A 19,795-nucleotide genomic window follows, 5' to 3' on the forward strand; every position below is an offset into this window, starting at 1 on the left:
TATAGAAATAAATAATTTTAATTTTTTTTTTAATTTGTTGCATTTGTACTTGTAAATAAGTCAATAAATTTCTTGAATTTTCAAGTATGATTTCCACAACTGAAGTCAACATACTATACTGCACATTTTTACTTTGGCCTAGTTAAATTGTAATAGTGTACATTTCGGTACATTACGACATGAGAAAGTCGAATTTAACCACCGATATTTTGTTCTAATGGCTGTTTAATCAATGGTGTTACTCTTAATGCTTTGATTGATATTTTTCTTAAATTAACTGGTTAGTTTCCCATGAGTACTGAGTCACACTTATTCATACGAGGTGTTCTTTTTTTTTTTTGTTCTTTTAATTGATGATATCGATGTTTTGATGGCGTTGTAGAGAAAATATGAAATTAATCTTATTTTATAAAGAGTTACGCTACATTAAAAAATAAAAACCGGCCAAGAGCATGTCGGGCCATGCTCAGAGTAGGGTTACTCCTCCCAATGCCAGATTTAGAGGTCTGGACGCCTCGGGCAATAAAGGAGTGGAAGCCCTCTGGTCCCAAATTATTATCCAAGTAAAAAGGTAAATTTTCCGAAATCTCTATTGAGGGGGACCCCATTTGTGGAGGCCCAGGGGCTATAGCCCCAGTTGCCCTCCCCTAAATCCGGCACTGACTCCTACGTCACAATAAGCAAAACTGGAGCTTAAAGTATAGTAGATTGAACAACCAAGGGATGAACTGTGGATGTACGTCTTTTTTGCGATAACTCAAAAACAGCAAAACTGATCATATCCGCTATAGTTTTCGTTTAATGTCTTTTTTAAGCTCTACTTCCAAGATTTTTTTCATATTTTTTGGACCTATGGTTCAAAAGTTAGAGGGGGACACTTTTTTTTTTTCTTTCGGGGCGATTATTTCCGAAAATATTAACTTTATCAAAATATGGTCTTTCCCCCAAATGGTTTTACCCTCATTCGTTTTGAAAGACCTATCCAACGATACCCCACACTAAACAAAACGCCAAAGCAAAAAAAAAAAAAAAACATTTGTGTGAGTACCCTAAATTTTTTTTAAAAGTATTACCGTTCTGTCCCCATGCATGATTTATGTATGCTTTGCTAAATGGCAGCTTTCTAGCACTAACGATCACGGAGCAAAGCCGCGGACGGACGGACAGACGGACATAGCGACACTATAAGGGTTTCTAGGTGACTACGAAACCCTAACTAGGTTGTATAACATGATCGCCTTTCTCCGATTATTAAGTATAAGATAGGTAGACAGCTTAATAGAGAACAGCAGATTTTTCAAACCAGCAGTAGCAGCATGGTTCCATTTTAACGCGTGTCACTATGCCCGTCACTTTCGCACCTACATATTTGTTAGAACGTGAGGCATGGTGACCCAGCCCATTGTTTGGGTTTTGTGTCTCTCTATCACTCTTCCATATTAGTGTGACAGTGACAGTTGTGCGATTGGCACGTTATCTACGGGGCCTGAGGGCCTACCGCGAATCACGTTCGACGTGTTGCCTCCCTGTCACACGTACGTACGAATTTACAAGTACGACAGAGGGGCAACCCGTCGAGCGTGGTTCGCGTTAGGCATATGAATGTGAGGCAGCTGTATGTACTTGATAGGTTGAATCCTATTTAATCTACTGATACTACTTTCTCTCTGTAACATATTTCAGCAATCAAATTAGTAAATATTTTATAATATAAATTAATTATTATTTTATGAGAAGCGGTGATGGCCGAGTAGATTTGACGTCAGACTTTCAATACGGACGTCGATGGTTCAAAACCTGGCTCGTACTAATGAGTTTTTCGGAACTTATGTACAGAATATCATTTGATACCTAAAGGTTGTCTGGAAGAAATCCTTTTAGCGATAAGACCGCCGGTTGTTTATTTCATCTTAATGTGCTGTATTATTTGTATTGTTTCTGTATTGAGGTGTGCAATAAAGAGTATTTGTATTGTATTGTATTGATATTTACTACTAACTTATATATCCCAACCACAGTGAGGAAATCTGCATACATCCGCGAAAAAATTCAAAGGTATTTGTGAAGTCCCCAACCCGCATTAGGGCTAGCGCAGCTTGGGGAGTTTAGTCCAAAGTCTCCCACATGAGAGGAGGCCTGTGCACAGCAGAGGGATTTATGGCTGAATTATTGGGTATTTTATATACTTAGCATTCCTAGCATTCGTAGAATAAAAAAAGTGTTGTTGCATAAAAAGCGCCGTTCACATCCGAAATCGCCTGTACTTTTCCATCAACTGATCCAAGCGTAGGTACATTATGCCCTTTCACGTACCACATCATTACAATTACCATCACACGAGATGGATAAAAAATAAGGACATTATCTTTGCTTACAGAGCTCTCGCCTCTTGGGTCAAGAATACAACGTGGGTCTCAGTAACAAGACAGGTTTAAGTCATTTTTGATAATTGACAGGAAAATTAACTAGGATATTGTAACTCAAGGCTTTGAGCCATATGCTGAGCTTCTAAGCTTTAACGATGTGTTCTTAGCAGCAAAACAGATTTTAACAGCAGTTTGTTCAGCGCAACGTCGCGTCGTCTGTTCTAGAGATTCGTAATTTTTTGCAATAGAAAAACATATTTCAGAGTTTTCAGACCTGTGGTTAGCGATTGATTGTCCAAAATAACGATGTGGGCGTTAAATTTAACGACCTTTAAAAGTCATCTGAGACGTTAGCCTGTGATTCTTATGAGTCCGCAGTAAGCTCAGCCGTATTTCACCTTCCCGTACAAACGGAGCTGAGTTTCGTTCTCATTTTGAAACTACTAACAAATACTAATATTCGTTTGTATGGAGAACCGAGCTTATTGTGGATGCTTAAGTTATTTTTAAAACATTAATCTATCCAGGAAGCTAGAAATTCATTCGAAGATGTTCCCATTGTAAGCGATGAGAATCACAGACCTCATATGCGTATACGCATGTCGCCACGAGCGTTCTCACGACTCTTCCACCCCGTACCGTGAAAAAACAAAAGAAAATCATCACATTTCAATCCATCAAACGAAATACACTGCGCGCTTTTCAAAACTGGCCCTAACCAAATTATTGTACAGCCAGCATTGGACACGGTGTATTTAAATAATGTCTAGTAAAGTTCACTCATAGGTCATTTGATTATAGGTTGCTGGACAATATTTTAGGTGTTGTGATATTGATTTCTCTGTTAAATTTACGGCTCTGTCTTGGGGCTATAGATGTTGCGGCATTAGAAAGGCTATTAGACTATTACAGACATTATGAATAACGGTCGAAAGTTACAGCAAGTTGTTTTGTTCGTGAATATGGTAAGTCTAATGTTCTTGAACAGTCACTTTAAACTCATTTTTTTGTGTATGATCACCTGCAATAAATGGATGTGCAAGCGCAAATAGTTTTTGTTTCAACTTGGGCAAAAATGGTTTCATACGTCCAGCTGTCCTATTTTACGGGTTGCATTTCTCAAACGATTATCTACTAATTTTGTTAGTTCGATAATTACACCTATTTTCCGGTTCAGATTTACAAAATGTATTAAAAACCGGACAAGTGCCAGTCGGCTCGCGCACCGAGGGTTCCGTACTTTTTAGTATTTGTTGTTATACTCGGAGCCGCAACAGAAATACATCATCTGAGACAATTTCAACTGTCTAGCTATCACGGTTCATGAGATACAGCCTGGTGACAGACGGGGAGACAGACAGACAGACAGACGGCTGGACAGTGGAGTCTTAGAAATAGGGTCCCGTTTTACCCTTTGGGTACGGAACCCTAAAAACGACGGAGCCAAGGGGGTTCGCGGGTTCTAGAACTCACTGAGCAGCGCAGAGTATTATGTAAATGAGTTGAGTATGATGACAACTTGATTGATAAGCGCTTAAGAACCATATTTTACATAAGGGGTGTGTGTGCACAAATGCTCAGTACGCTAGCCCAATGTGAACTTCACGAGGCCCAATTAAGGTGACAATCGTAAGCGACAAACGTCGAAAGAAAACAAAACGGGTATCGGGATTACAGATGCTATGAAAAGTCACGAGATTTAAGTTTTAATTTCATCTCGGCTAGGCCCCAGGCCGCGTAGCCAACGTTACAGTCGTTAACGCTCCGTAGCGTAGCGTAACCATCTCTCTCTATCACTCTTCCATATTAGTGCGACTGTGACAGTTGCGTTTCGTTCGCCACGGAGCGTGAACGATATGCACGTTGGCTACGCGGGCAGGTACGTAGTGTAATCTACTCCAGAACCCAACAACGGTATTCTTGATGAAAAGCTAATTGGTTACTTAGTAGTTTTTTGTAAATAATGTCAATCGATCTTGATTTTCCTGAGGATCAAATGTCTATATAGGACTCATGGCATTTAAGCAACACAAAGGTCAGAAATGAGAGTTATCTAGTCTGACGCTCGCACTCGACGATTGAAACGCCTCTAACAAAATGATTTTGTATTGTGACGTTACATTAGTGTGTCCTAAATGTATGGAAGATCAAGAAGATTGCTATTTTGACCCTGAAATATTGCGTTTATGTATATAGTTGCAATAAAATTTATTTTTCAATAACATGTAAGGAATCGAATGGTACTATTTTCTTAATTTTTTAAAGTTTCAGACTTTGGAGCCTTGTATTTTTTTATAATCTCAACATGTCTTTTTAAATTCCACTTTTTTTATAATGGATGGCTCATTTTCCATCCATTTAGCTATATAATTGGTAAATATCAAACCGATATTTCACACATAAATTGCTACAAACTCATTCGTGCGAAACGGGGTTTGAACCACGATCTCAGGCTTGGAAGTCGTATATAATACCGTTTGGCTTGGCTACCATTAGCGGGTGTATGTTGGAAGCAAATATTGACGTGATAACATAATAAAGCAAACCGAGCAAACGTCACTTTTTGACACCGCTCGACAGAACGCTATATCCTGTAATTATCGCGTATGTATCCGGATGACGGATGCTACGAATCGTCACGTGACTATTTTCATACATTAGGTTATATTTATGTTTCGCTTGGGTTTTTTTTATTAACGGTTGTCTTCTTGGATAAGCCCCCGAGTCCATCATACACGTGCAGTGCTACATCATTATTTGATTAGTAAGATTGTAAAATGATCATTGCTAAGTTTACTTCATTATTGTGAATGTCCAAAAAACGACATTTGCTTTACCATTTTGGAATCTTTTGGACATTGTTAGATAGTGTGCCAGTGAGTACACACATCTTCTTGCTTTATGGCGTTGTTAGATCATCGTGTTTACGTGCCTGGTTAACAAGTAAAAGGTGAAAAAAACTTAAATCTCACTAGGGTATTTTAGTAGAACTCAGAAAATGCCATTCATGCAAATGAAAATGCATTTCGTGGCACTTTATACTTTCTATGTTTTTGTTATATTATGTAATATAATGTGTCTTGTTTGTGTTTACGAAACAAAAATTATTCTATTCTAAATATTCTATTCTAAAATCGTCTGGCTTTGTTGTTTGAATCTTCCATGTTCGCGTCTTCCACCTTTGCCTTTTAGAAGAATATTTCATTTAGTTAGCTGTGGTTTGTGAAAAGCCTTCTCAGTGTAACTGCTCCAAATAACTATATAAACCTTAATAAACCAATCAAATTATTTCATAGTAAGATAGCAACGCCGTGATGATAATGAGGATATCTAGTAACCCCTGTTATTATTTGGTTAATAAGAGTGCTGGATCAAACAGTAGATCACGTAACAGTACTAACAGCAACTGACCATCGATAAACCTTAATGTCTTAGCAGTAAGGTCGAGGAATGGTTAGGTAAGAGTTGGGTACGCAACATTGTTGATTAGTGAGTTTAGCGAGCGTAGACAAAGAGTTCATCGACGAAAGAAAGCCGAGCGCGGGCGCACCCTCCGGGTACGGTGCGGGATAAGGCACAGGAAAATAGCGGGAAATGACTTCTTGTAATCCTACAACACCTGCTGTTATATTTATAATACGAGGGTAAGGTGTATTCACATCTGTCCCCGCCTCATGTATAACGGTGGTTATGTTGGGTAGGACAAATGGGAATACACCCAAGGGTATGGGCTAGATATGGGCTGATGAAGAGGACGCCTTGCCAAGGATATGAGAGTTCCCCTCCACATAAAAAATACAAAATTGCGAACTTGCAGATTATGAGGTGTGAGGCTTTTATTATTGGCTAATTTAGTGTATGATCAAACAGTAATCATGTTTTAGTACCGAGCAACGTCGGTTAGCGAAAGAAAGCCGAGCGTGGGCTTCCCTCGGGGTAGGACGCGGTACAACACTTAAGAAATTAGGACCCACAAAAGTTACTTCAATTGTAATAGATGGATATGGTATCACGTGCTTATGTTCCCATATTCATTGAAAATACATACAATAATAGTAAATGAAAATGCATAAAACTAGTCTCTATGAGCTGTAGACTTCGCGAACTTAACCTCCTGATGACCGGCGTCCTACTCGTAGTACATCGGCCCCATTTAAACTCTTGGTTAATTTTTACGAGGATATCATGAGAATCATCAGTTGAGAAATGAAATACATATGAGGAGAACAACCGGGCATATAGGTACTCTTACCTTCAAAGCATTTTTGCTCAATTTGAAACGGAGAACTTAAGAATTTGTACCAGAAGGACCCCATGTTGGACGCATATTTAGTGTAGCACATATCGCTTGCTTCGAGTATACAGCGAGGCAACACGCCAGCAGCATGTTTGGCACATTATGACGTGTACCCTAGTTTATAGTCTATTTAGTTTTTGAATTTGTAGCTTCACTTAAACCACAGCCAAATAACACTTGACCCTACTCATAGTAGTGAGTAAGGTTGCCAGAGCTCAACGAGGGTTAGGGTCGGCAACGCGCATGTAACTCCTCTGGAGTTGCAGGTGTACATAGGCTACGGAGACTGCTTACCATCAGGCAGGCCGTATGCTTGTTTGCCACCGACGTAGTATTAAAAAAAAGTTAATGTTAGAAATAGAAATATGTGTATCGAAATATACATTAAAAATAGGCTTTATAAAACATACCTATTGTTATTTATAAGTAAGTATGTAGGTACCTGTTAATTATTCAAGGACTTGAAACCCGAAGCACCGTAGCTTATCACTTGCGCCCTCCTTAGCGATTCCATCGGTACGGACGGCAAAAAAATGCAAATTGTCATAAGCCACGGGCGATTCACGAGCAGACATTCCCACAGTTGGCCGACACGCCTCGGTACCGTCTGCAAAAACGGTAATTATTCACTCCTTTACTTTTATTGAGATTTATTACAGTAATTAAGGAGGAAATTCTTGGTAAACTAACGAATTGGCATTCATCTTGTGTATATCAAGATTTCTTTTATACATTTGGATCAATTATTGCGTAGAAATGTAACAATGCCTATGTAAGTCGTTATTCCATTATAATTTAAATGGAGCCCCACGTTTGTAGTTCGTAAAGACGGGCCTTACGGGCGAGACGCAGTAGGCAAGGCCAGTACATTGGTGTCAAATTGCGTAGTACACGCAACCAATGCGAGCCAGTCGTGCAAGCAACTATACCTTTTTTTGCATTAGAAAGAACCCTTTCTTTATTGTTTCCCATAAAGTTTTAAGTCATAATATTTTTGTCCGCATTTTCGTTAGCCATATTTTGTTTTTTTTTTTTTTTCTCAGAAAGGCGTTACTTTTTGGGATCGCCATAAAACAAACGCAATTCGAGCGAATTACAAGCTAATAACATAATGGTTACAGGCTCTACCATTGAGTTCTTTACCATTGATTTATTTATAACCGCGTGTACTTACTGAGAGCTGCGAGATGGCATGTAGCAGTGGCGTAGCGAGGGGGGGGCTAGGGGGGCCATGGCCCCGGGCGGCACACGAGAGGGGGCGGCAAACACGGCATTAAAAAAATATAAAATTAAGAATTCAACATTTTTAAAGCGCGCCACGAAACGCGCCAATGCACCGCGGGAACGAACGGCGCTAGGCGAGGGGCCTACCGCAAAAAACGAAATTCGCAAATTGCGCGGTTCTTTCTCTTTTACTCTCACTAAGACGTAATTAGAGTGACAGAAAAAAATGTCCGCAATTGACGAACTTCGATTTTTGCGATTATAGCCCAGGGGCGGTCCAACGCTGTCGGAGTCCGGCGTTCGGAGCCACCGCCGAGTTTACACGATTGTCCGCTAGTTATATATTATATGACGTCACATCAAATTGAACAAAACTAAAATCTCATACAAAGTTTTCTAAAATCAGTCTTGTTATACAGATAATGGCAATTGTTGTGAAAATCTGGGGGCAATCACCCCCAACCCTTTAAATTAGGGAATGAATCATGGAAGATTGTCATAAGTAACTTACATAAAGTTCGGGCTTGTAGAGTTAGAAGCTTGGCTCTACAAGAGATCTGATAACTTTTTGACAGTGCGAGGCTTGTGGTTTCGTCTTGGCAACATTTTATATGAAAATGTGTTTGATGGGATATGTTTTTGTATTAGGTAATAGAATAACTCAGTAAAAAACGGCCTTATAGCTGCGACGCTGGTACTATTGTGACTTGGTTTCGACATAGATACCTTCTGACAGACATTAAAGTTTTAAAGGAAACTCGCAAATAAAAATAAATGACATGTCATATGCACAAAACATATACTTACCCACACTTTTTTTGCCAAATTTAACCAAAAGTCATCCAACATTTTTTGCTCCTTATGACCTCAGGAATGCGAGGTTAAATCTGTCGGGTCACTTGTTCCCACATTGTATACAAATTTTAGTAGGTAAAATATGTTTTGTTGTATTTCTTTATCTAAAACAGTGGTGGGTCAAGTATGGCCCGCGGGCCAGCTCCGGCCCGCGGAAGGATTTTATCCCGCCCGCCGACGGCCCTATGAAATATTTAGTATATGGCATTGGCCCAGGATAATCGCAAATCAAAATTCAGTTTACTGCAATTCTGGCCCCCTATGAAGAAAGTTTGCCCACCACTGATCTAAAAGATGATAAGTATAAAGCATTTTCTGTGTGATTATTTCAGATGAGATTTTCTTTCATAATTTTTATTTTTAGAGCCCGTGTTTCAGTAGACGACTTTTAGTTTTAGAACTTATTTTTTGTATTTTACCATTTTTACGGAACTTTTTCTTATCTATTAACTAATGTTCATAAACGAGGCGGCAAATTTCTGATGGGCCCCGGGCGGCAAGAGCACACGCTACGCCGCTGGCATGTAGAAATTATGAATGAATGCATTGATAGAGTCGCCATGCACTTTTACGGATGGATACCAAACCATCTTTACATTCGACTTATTTTTTCATCTCTTTGACTATGTTTGCTGTCCCTACAAGCGTGACTGAAACCCCGCTCCACATAGATGCAATCCGCAATCTGTATCGCCACAGATACTATAATTGCCAGAATGTGTTAGCGTTGTAAATCGATAAGAACAACTCGCTTAAACTGAATTTCACATAGGTTCTAATCCGTCAAAGCTTCTACACTGACTTACGACCCGATTCGAAGAATGAGACACGATAACGATAAGTTCTGGTTTAGATAAGTTCTCATTTAGATATCGTTTATATGTTGTATAATTGACAGGAACAGCTCGATTCGGGCAACCAATGTCACTTTGACGTTAGAAATATCGTAGATAGATCTTATTGGGATCACAGCGGAATCGAAATAAACGTCAATTTTGACATGTCGTTTAGTTATCTTTCCAAGATCTTAAACGTGTCTTAATCATTCTTCGAATCGGGCCATTATTAAGCGACAGTCTGGAAGTGTACAAACCCATAAACGAGTCATCCTTGTGAAAATCTGGGGACATGGCCGATCGACAAACGCCAAAGAAATAATGTATCGGAATGACAGATGATACGAAAAGTCACGTGATTATCTCCATACATGACGACGTAAGCTTTCATTGGCGTTTTTTATAAACGGTGACAATCTTGGCTAGGCCCCCTGTTTCAAGAAAAATTGTATACCTAATATGTCAAGCGAATTCGTTACATCGAGAATGCTAGTCACTCCTCTGAAGCTGCAAGCGTAGGTTAGGTTATCCGCATAATTATCATATCAGACGGGTTTAAGAGAAAAGGATGTTAATTTTTTTATAGAATATGCAGATTTTTTTAAATTACGGTTTACCAACAGTTATTTACACCAATGCTAAACATAAATTACATGCTTGTATCCTTATTGAGTAGCGTAACAATCACTCCATAGTCCACATGAGATAAAGTTGTGATTGATGCTTCATAGTAAGTAAGAACAGTGGGTAAGTATAGGTATCATAAATTACACTTAAGTATAATTAGTACTATTATAAAGCTCTTTTATTTATTTATTTATTATAATTAGTACTAAAATTGACATAAAAATAAGTTCCTGCCAAAAATTTAACTGTTGAGAAAAAAAATGTGCATATACCTAACTATCGCCGCATTTACACATATAGGTACATTCAAAGTTACGGATGGATACGGTTATTAAGTACGAAAACGTAAGATTTTATTACGATGGTATGATTGAAATGTACATATACAGAATACAATGTAATAGGTACTATTGGTATAGTCACCTGCAATACTATGTGACACAGCAAAGGACGCAAAAATATCTGACACAATCTTATTTGTATAGCCATAAGAGCGTGACACATATTTTTGCCGGTGACTGTACATAGGGAAATCGTCTCTTAATATACTAGAATGACTAAAACAAAAATGTTATTTTACTCACTCGATTCAAGTAAGCCAAATAACATGAGTTATGAAAATTTACTTGGATTGTGTCACGATTGTGTGAATATTCAACAGAATCTTTTTTAGTATAAGGTGTTCAGTTATTGGAAGGTGGTCAGTAACAGACGATTTACCCTATTTCCAAATTCTGTCTAAGCCTACTAGCTGTATAATAAGATAGCAGTCTTATGCACCATTATTAATCAATTAGGCTTAATTAGTGGCATCAACTGTCGCCGCACTTCCTCGAAAATGATCTTTATTTATGTAAAACGGAACCAGTTTCAAGAACTTTAAGATCTCCGAACTGCAGATTTGCAGAATTTTTTTAGAGTTTAGTAGTTAGAGTTAAGGGAGGGAGGAGAGAACAAATGTTATGTATATTTTAATAATGTTTACATTAAAATTATTGCCTTTGTACTTATATTGATGGTGTTCTGTAATTTATGTTGTGTGTTGTTGAACATCCCTTCAGAAGCTGGACTTAAAATATTAGCCTTGCTAATATGATCTTCGAGTGTAAGTGTAATGTAATAAATATTGTTTTATTTTGTGTACAATGTTATTGTATCTTCTTTTCATTATGTGCTGTTGTTAATATATTTGCTCTTGGTTGCATGACGCATTGGATTTCTGTAATGTCGTGTAAACATATTTAAAAAAAATGATATATATGATATGATATGATAATGTTATCTTGCTGCTCTAAAACGCTAATGCAATTATCAGCAAAGATCAGTAATGAATTCGTTATCGTGCAATGCACTGTATAAGGATAAGGACTCATTGTACTCATAATTTACTGCAGTGTAAGCTGATTTATTGATTCCTGAGTGTATGTCGCGCATTGATCAATAGTTACGATATGTTATTATTTAAATTTTGACCTCCCATATTCTCGTAAGATCTAGGGCAATTTTTCTGTTCTTGGCGAACCTACTTTTATTTCAATAGGAGCAGGGGCGGATTAAGAAGGTGCGGGGCCCTTAGCACAATAGCTCGCGGGGCCCCCTGGTTTGAAAAAAAAAGATAAAGTGCGAGTCGGACTCGCGCCCCGAGGATTCAGTACCATCACAAAATTTTTTCGACTCGTTCTTGATTAGTTTTTAACATATTATGCAGTGTATTTTTTAGGGTTTCGTAGTCACCTAGAAACTCTTATATAAGTAGTTTCGCCATGTCCGTCTGTCCGAGGGTTTGCTCCGTTATCTTTAGTGCTAGATAGCTGTAATTTGGCATGGATACATAAATCATGCATTGCGAGAGAACGGGTAAAATAAAAATTATAAAAAAATTAGGGTACCTCCCATACAAAATCTTTTTACTTTTAATTTTTTTTTGCTTTGATGATAGTGTGGCGTATGGTTGGATAAGGTCTTTCAAAACGAATGACGGTCTCCAAAAAACTTTTTTTTATGAAGTTATTATTTTCGGAAATAATCGCTCCGAAAAAAAGAAATGTGAACCATGGGCCCAAAAAACATGAAAAAAATCGTGAAACAAAAGCTCAATAAATACTTTCAATGAAAACTATAGCGAAAATGATCGGATTAGTCACTTTTGGGTTGTTGCAAAAAATCTTCTCTTACTAAAAAGCCGTACAAAGCGCTGCAAAGGTTTTTTTTTTATTAACACAAAAACATATACATATATTCTCAAAATAATGCCAGCGAACAAAGCCTCCTAGGGCTTAACTGCCGCCGCTGTAATCGCTCTTACACTCTAATATTATAAGTAGGTTTATTGTTTACATTTTAAAGCCATGGAGTATTTCATATCACGAAGTCGGCAATCTAGGGTTACTCCCTTATGCTTGTAATGTAATGTAAATGATACTTACTAATAGCCCCCGTTTGGCCTTTTTTGACTGAATGGTACCAATAATAAATATAAAATAAAAAGAAAAATTAACGGAGCCCCTACACAAGATATGTTTTTTTTGTGTCTGTAGTTCGTGTCATCCACGAAGACGCGCCCCACTTCTCCCACTCGCCTATAGTACCTACAAGTGAGGTGTGCAACCTTTACTAGTATAGTAGTTCTGTCTATACACATTAATTAGTAGACATAACTACTACATTGCCAAAAAGTTGCAGACTTGTACTATAAGCGATTAGGAAGAAGAGCGGGGCGCGTCTTCCTTAGTTATTTATTTTAAAGAATTCCGATTTATTTATTTATTTTTATTTTGACATTTAAAAAAAACCTAATCTTATTGAAGTTGTGTTATTTTACCACAGTTCCTTTCTTCTATATTGGTTTCCTCCTTACCTTCGGTTTTCATCATCAGATCAGGTCGATTTTGCCAAATTTGGACAAATGGTCAAAAAATTAGTTTGCAGATGGTATGCAGATTTTGAAAACAACTTACGAGTATTGCAAGTTAAATAAAAGCATGTAGGGATACTGTTTAACAATATCCATATTATTAAGTTTAATAAAAACTTGTAAAAATAGGTGTAAAGTGAGTCGGACCTAAGAAGTAGGAACTAATGGCTAAGTGAGCCAAAAAACAAGGCCGATAGCTGAGCCCCACGAGCTGAATATCCGGACCAGCCGATTTCGTAGCATTCCCGTGCGAAGCTGAAGGCCAAGCTGCAGGAAAGCAGAGCCTAGAATGAAACCAATGCTATAGTGTGAACGAGGCCGTAGGCCGAGCTCCGTAGGTAGAAGGGCGGAGGCCCGGAGCGTTCTATCGCGGCGCGCCACCATGCAAAGACTGAATTGTAGGAGAACAGAGTTTGGAATTGAACCAATGTGATCTAGGCTCGCCTGCTGCTCGGCCTTAGTTCTTGATCGAAAATGCGACTTGCTAGGATGCTTTGGGTATCGGGCCCTATATAGGGCGTTACATCCGGCCTTTGCGAATGCATAGGGGCCCCGCTGTTTTCTTTTTATAACATTTTGACAATTAGATCATATGTATCACGGTTTTGCAGCAACTCGGCAAATTTTGGGCGCCCTACGGGCTCAAATCTGATCATCAGTAGGCATTAGCTGTAAGGTGCAATTTGTTATTTGAAATAATAATTAATAAATAAATATCCTTCCTTGCTTTTAACTAATATCGCTGCTTATGATCGAAAGGGCCACAAATCATAATTGACCAAAATCACTTTTAATTAAAAAATGTAGCCAAAATTATCCTTATTTTCATATTTCACGAAGACACTAGTCAAAATTGGCCTCCTAATCGCAATTTATGCACACGCCCTTTTGGCATTTTTACGCATCGATGGCTAACTTCAGAGCAAAGCGGCCATCATTTTAGTTGCGGCCCAACAGTCGGCGCGAGCGCACGTCAGTTTGTGATAAAGGGCCACATTGCGAAAAGTCACCTCTTTTTTGAGTGAATTTTATGGGCAAAAGGGCCACATTTGGGAATGCAACCGTTTCGCTTACAAAAATCAAGTAAGTGCTCAATTGTTTTTAAAACTAAGGTGCCACGTTTTGGAAAGTGTTCGTTTCACTTATATAAATAAATAAGTACAGGATTATTTTTTAGACAAAATTGCCATGTTTTGAAATGTGTCCGTTTAGTAATAAAAAATGCCTAATATATTATTATTGTTATAATCTGAAAAGATTATTTCTGCGAAATGTCTGTTTTGCTCAAAACGTTGTTGTGCTTGCGATGTTTTCTTTTAAGACAAAAGGCTTTGATACAATTTGAAATTGTTGTTTGGTAAAGGTAACACACATTTACTATTTATTTATAATTTCACTAACTATACCAATAAGCGCAAATTTCTAATACTTTTACTATTCAAATGAACAAGGTTTGTAACGATCCCAAATTCAACGGCATTTTGCTACTCGCCTTATCATTAACTTCTTCCTTGTTTATTCATCTTTCATTTTTTCTACATGCCTAAACCAACGCAAGATACCATTCTGGAGACAATAATTCTTGTCTTTTTCTCTCTAATTCTAATAATTATATATTTATTTTCACTTGCAGAATGAGTACCAGATCTCATAGAATTTTAAACATGGTTTTACCTAAAACCAATAATTCCATCCATCCACGAAAACAAGAGCCCGATCAAGATTTACCGGCACCAAAAGAAAACAAAAATGTACCCATTCATTTACAGAAGCATGATTCTCATATTTATTTAACTGCGAACCTACACTTACTGACTTACATGATGATTAGTTTGATACTAATTCTTTACCGGATAGCCAGATAGGCTATGATCTTGATATCACATTTAATGACACTAATGAAAAGGACTCTGAGTGTCCTAAACAACCAAACGAAGTTATTGTCGAAGAAGCTAACTCAGATAATGATGATGACTATTTTGGTGACACAAAAGGATCAGAGCCTAAAAAAATAAACAGTCGTCAAAGGGAGTAGCTCAGATTCAGATAATGACTCTAGTTCAAGTTTTGATAGTGATTCTGACAAATCTATGAGCTCAGAATATTTTTCATCAGACGATAGCGTAAAAGATCCTGACTACCAAATTAAGTCTCCAGCCGAGTCAAATTCAGACAATGATTTTACAAGGCCCATGAAACCAGACTTCTTATGAGAACGCAGAATTTAAGTCTGTGTTCATTTTGACCAAACGACAAACTAAGTCTAATACTGTAGTAACCACAGTACTCAAGAAATTATATGTAAAAAACTAAAAGTTCCTGAAGCAAAAACCATAGGTATTCTGAACCTAATAGAAAAAAATGTGCTACCAAAATATTACAAAGCTTTTTATTCTAATCTTTAAATGTTATACGGCAACAGCCTTTGACGTGGACTGGTTTATAAAAAAAAAACAGTCACTTAATAGTAATAATAAAAAAGGTTATTTACTATTTACTACCTACTAAACGCTCTTTTCTTTAAGAAAAAGAGCGTACTCCCATCTTAAAGGCCGGCAACGCACTTACAACTCCTCTGGTGTTGCAGGTGTCCATGGGCGGCGGTAATCGCTTACCATCAGGTGATCCGTCTGCTCGTTTGCCTCCTATACCATAAAATAAAAATAAAACAAACTACCTTAAGTGAAAATGTTGATTGCTTGTTAGGACTAGTTCGGAGGATCTCTTCATGTTATTATAATTAAATAAGAAGCTATGATTGTGTTACTTATAATTATATAGTGTGAATTTATGACTGATGGTGATGAGGTTCTAGAAGCATTTTTTTTGTTAAGTACTTATTTTATATGGTGCCAAAATACTAGTATTGTGATTAAAATTTAAGTTTTTGATTTATATAAAAAATGGCAAACCGCGCCAACGGAAGATTTTCTTATTACATTTTTTTAACTATAATATTGTCGTTATTCAAGAAAGTAGCGATAAGAAAATTAAATAAAACAATTTTACTTTTCCTACTTGTGGCCTTTTATTCAAATTATTTACTTACTTGTAAAGAAAATTTTATATGCTAAACGGACTCATGTGCTTATAGTCGTATTTGGGTTATAGTTACCTCAAAATTTAAATAAACAAAAGATAGGGAATTAAAATACGCATCGAAAGGTATATGACACAAGAGCGTTGAAAGTAGGACAGCCAAAAAACAGGTAAAAAATTAAACGAAAATTTTAATAATGCTCTCCTCAAAAAAACTTGATTTTGATTTATGGCCCTTTCGTTTAAAAGCAGCGATATGTTTTTAAGCACAGTATCTTCTTGTGTTCGTTTCCGAGCTCTGCTGTTTCCTGCAGCTTAGCCATGCGTAAAAGTTTTGAGACACTCTGCACCTTCGGTTTAAAGTTTAAACTGCTCTTGGTCTTTGCGTAAGCCAAATTTTTTTTTAAATTTGGTATCGTTATGAAGATAAATAGTCAGGATAATAACAAATAATAATAATTGATCAATATTGTTACTGACTTACGAAAACAATACATTGTAAATAAAACGTGGTGTTACAGGATCCGCGGAGTGCGAGTTCTACTTGAACTTGGCCGGTTCCGCGTGCCGAAATCGCATGGTCAGGGTCGGAGCGCGGGGCCCCCCTAGGCGCGGGGCCCTTAGCATATGCTTTTTCTGCTGTTCGGTTAATCCGCCACTGAATAGGAGTTATAAATTTGAATTGAATTTTTACTAGTACAAAATCAGCATCACAAGTAGCGGATCACTCTACGCGTCAAAAGCGATTATCATTTTTATACAGCTTATCAAAAAGAGATATATCTCACTATAAATAAATAAATAAATAAATATTATAGGACATTTTTACACAAATTGACTAAGTCCCACAGTAAGCTCAATAAGGCTTGTGTTGAGGGTACTTAGACAACGATATATATAATATATAAATATTTATAAATACTTAAATACATAGAAAACACCCATGACTCAGGAACAAATATCCATGCTCATCACACGAATAAATGCCCTTACCAGGATTTGAACCCGGGACCATCGGCTTCGTAGGCAGGGTCACTACCCACTAGGCCAGACCGGTCGTCGCTGGAGACTATGTAAAACAATTTAGACTTTCACAGATAATTTTTAACGCGAGATTTATCTCTATTTGGTAAGTTATTATGTGGCAGATACTTTATGCGCGTTATTTCATCCGCTACTGTTGATGCTTACCTACTATATTCGGGGACTTAGAAACAGATTATGAGTCAAGGAACATTGTTTAATTTAAGTTTCTTTTTTTGGTTCCCTACAGTACACCGTTTTTATGTCTTCTACTCGCCGCTTCCTTATTGTGGCGCAGGATGTTAAAATTGCTCCGAACAGTGGCGGTGCTTCTAATCTTGTCTATGTTTTATTGTCCCATCGATATTCATGTGTTTGTCCATGCTTAACGCGGTGCGTAGTCATTTGTCTTTTATTATCGTTATTTACTAAGCGTGGGTAGCCGATATATGTAGTTACATTTCCATATCGTGGGAGTACCTCTAAGACCAAAGAGAATTATCTTAAGACTACTGTATCGTCGAGACATAACGAAAAACTAATTTTGTAAATTATTAAATCCATTAAATGATATTACTCAAATAAGCAATTTTGTCTCAGTTAGGTATCTAATAATGGACTTATTTGTATAAGTACCTATATTATTAAGATCTTAAAACGGACTAGGAGCTGTTGAAATTTCAATTAGGCGTCTTCTACCCTCCCATCTTTTTTTTTATACGTCGGTAGCAAACAACCATACGGCCCGCCTGATGGTAAGCAATCACCGTAGAATATGGACGCCTGCAACTCCAGGGGTGTTACACGCGGATTGCCGAACCTCTAAAACCTGTACACTCCTGTTTTAAAGAACTTCATGCTGTAGCCCCTCGAGAAAACCTCGGCAGCTCATTCTACAGCCGGAGCGTCCGCAGAAGGTAAATGCTCTTAAACCGCACAGTGCGCGACCATTCAGGTTCTAGGCTGTGAGGATGAACACCCTGCCGACGGCTAGCAATGCCGTGGTAGAAAGCGGCCGTTGGCATCTTGTCAATCAATTCTTGAGAGCAGAGCCCATCAAGCGATAGAACTCCCACAAGTAGGCAAAGTATTTAATTAAACATACATAAGGGTTCAATGTCGCTTGGGATCGTCGACAATTCGTACCGCGTGCTTTTGGACTGAGTCAAAGGGTCCAAGCTGGTATCCAGGTGCTCCTGCCCAAAAGGCTGCATCTCAGCGCTTTCCTGGTTCAGTGCCGGATTAACCCTTAAGCAAAATAAGCACTTGCTTAGGGCACCACGTCTAGGGGGGGCACCAAAATCGTAGGCAAAAATAAATTAGTATTATGAAACTTTTTGTACGTGTACAAGTAAGTACGAAAGGACGTAAGAGTAAGAGAGTAAGGGCACGTAAGGTCGAATCAAAAGCAACGTAGGCTTTTGATTCGACCTTACGCGGAGGCCCTCAAAGCTCATGGCCAAAAAATCTTGCGGTCTGGGTCGCCAACCCGTCAGCCGATTTTTCGACATAGGCGAATTTGCTCTCTTGCACGCCAGATTTGTCGGCGAGGCCGAGCCGTAATCCTGCGACCTAATTGTCAATTTTTTAAGTGTTATAAGGGGCCCCGCGAAGGTCGAAAACCAAAAGAATCCTATCAAGTCGCGCATTCGAATAAATCCAAAGGCTAAGCAGTACATACAGGTGATTACATAACTTCGGTTTCAAGCCACTGTTTTGCAGTTGGTGGGTCTTGCATGTGGAGCAGAGTCTAGAGGTTCTCTAAATCATTGCCGACAGTTATATTGCCAAATGTCATTTCGCAGCCAATTATTCGCATAATTTCATTTTGCCGAATGATCAAGTGGCAACTAACTGTTAGCAACTGTATGTTTGGCTAACAACAAATAAATGCTTTTGACTTTTCGACTTTTAACATCAATAAGACACTTTTTAAAACGTAACGTTTTCGCAAGTCGATCTTCTGCCTCACTTACACGGGTGGCGATAATCGCTTACCATCAGGTGATCCGTCTGCACGTTTGCCTCCTGTATCATAAAAAAAAACTTACACTATGGCTATGGATCCAAATCCAAGCTTTCCTCTCTCGCAGCTCGGCCTTCGGCTTCGTCCACACTTCGCCATTGATCAATTTCAAGCTCTGCTTTCTTGCAGCTCGACCTTTTGTAATCTCATTCGTAAGCGCCAATCGGATGCTCCGCGCCTTCAGCCTTGCTATAATCTCAGCCATAGACTTTGCCTTTACACATTATTATTTTCGAAAATTAAATCCCGTAATCGCGTTTAATTAAGTTCTAAAACTAACTCCAACGTCAAGATAATGATGTCGACTTTAGCCAGTCTTCTCCGAGACCATGGGGATAACGCCATCCTTAGAACGTCAAAGGTAATTTTAAAACTTAATTATACGTGATTAAGTCTCGTTTCCGTACTCAATAATTTGCTTTTTAGATTTGGCCATAAGTTGAGTCAGAGCCAAGCCCAAAAGCTTAAGAGGTTGAAAAATACTGCGCGGAGCACGGCCAATGTCTTCGCTGCTTACACTTGGACATCGGTTGGCTCGGCCTTCGTCCTCGCACTGATACCTGACACGGTCGGATGTTCTGGGCCTCC

This window comes from Cydia pomonella, chromosome 16 (assembly GCF_033807575.1).
Source record: "Cydia pomonella isolate Wapato2018A chromosome 16, ilCydPomo1, whole genome shotgun sequence".
In the NCBI taxonomy this organism is placed as follows: Eukaryota; Metazoa; Arthropoda; class Insecta; order Lepidoptera; family Tortricidae; genus Cydia; species Cydia pomonella.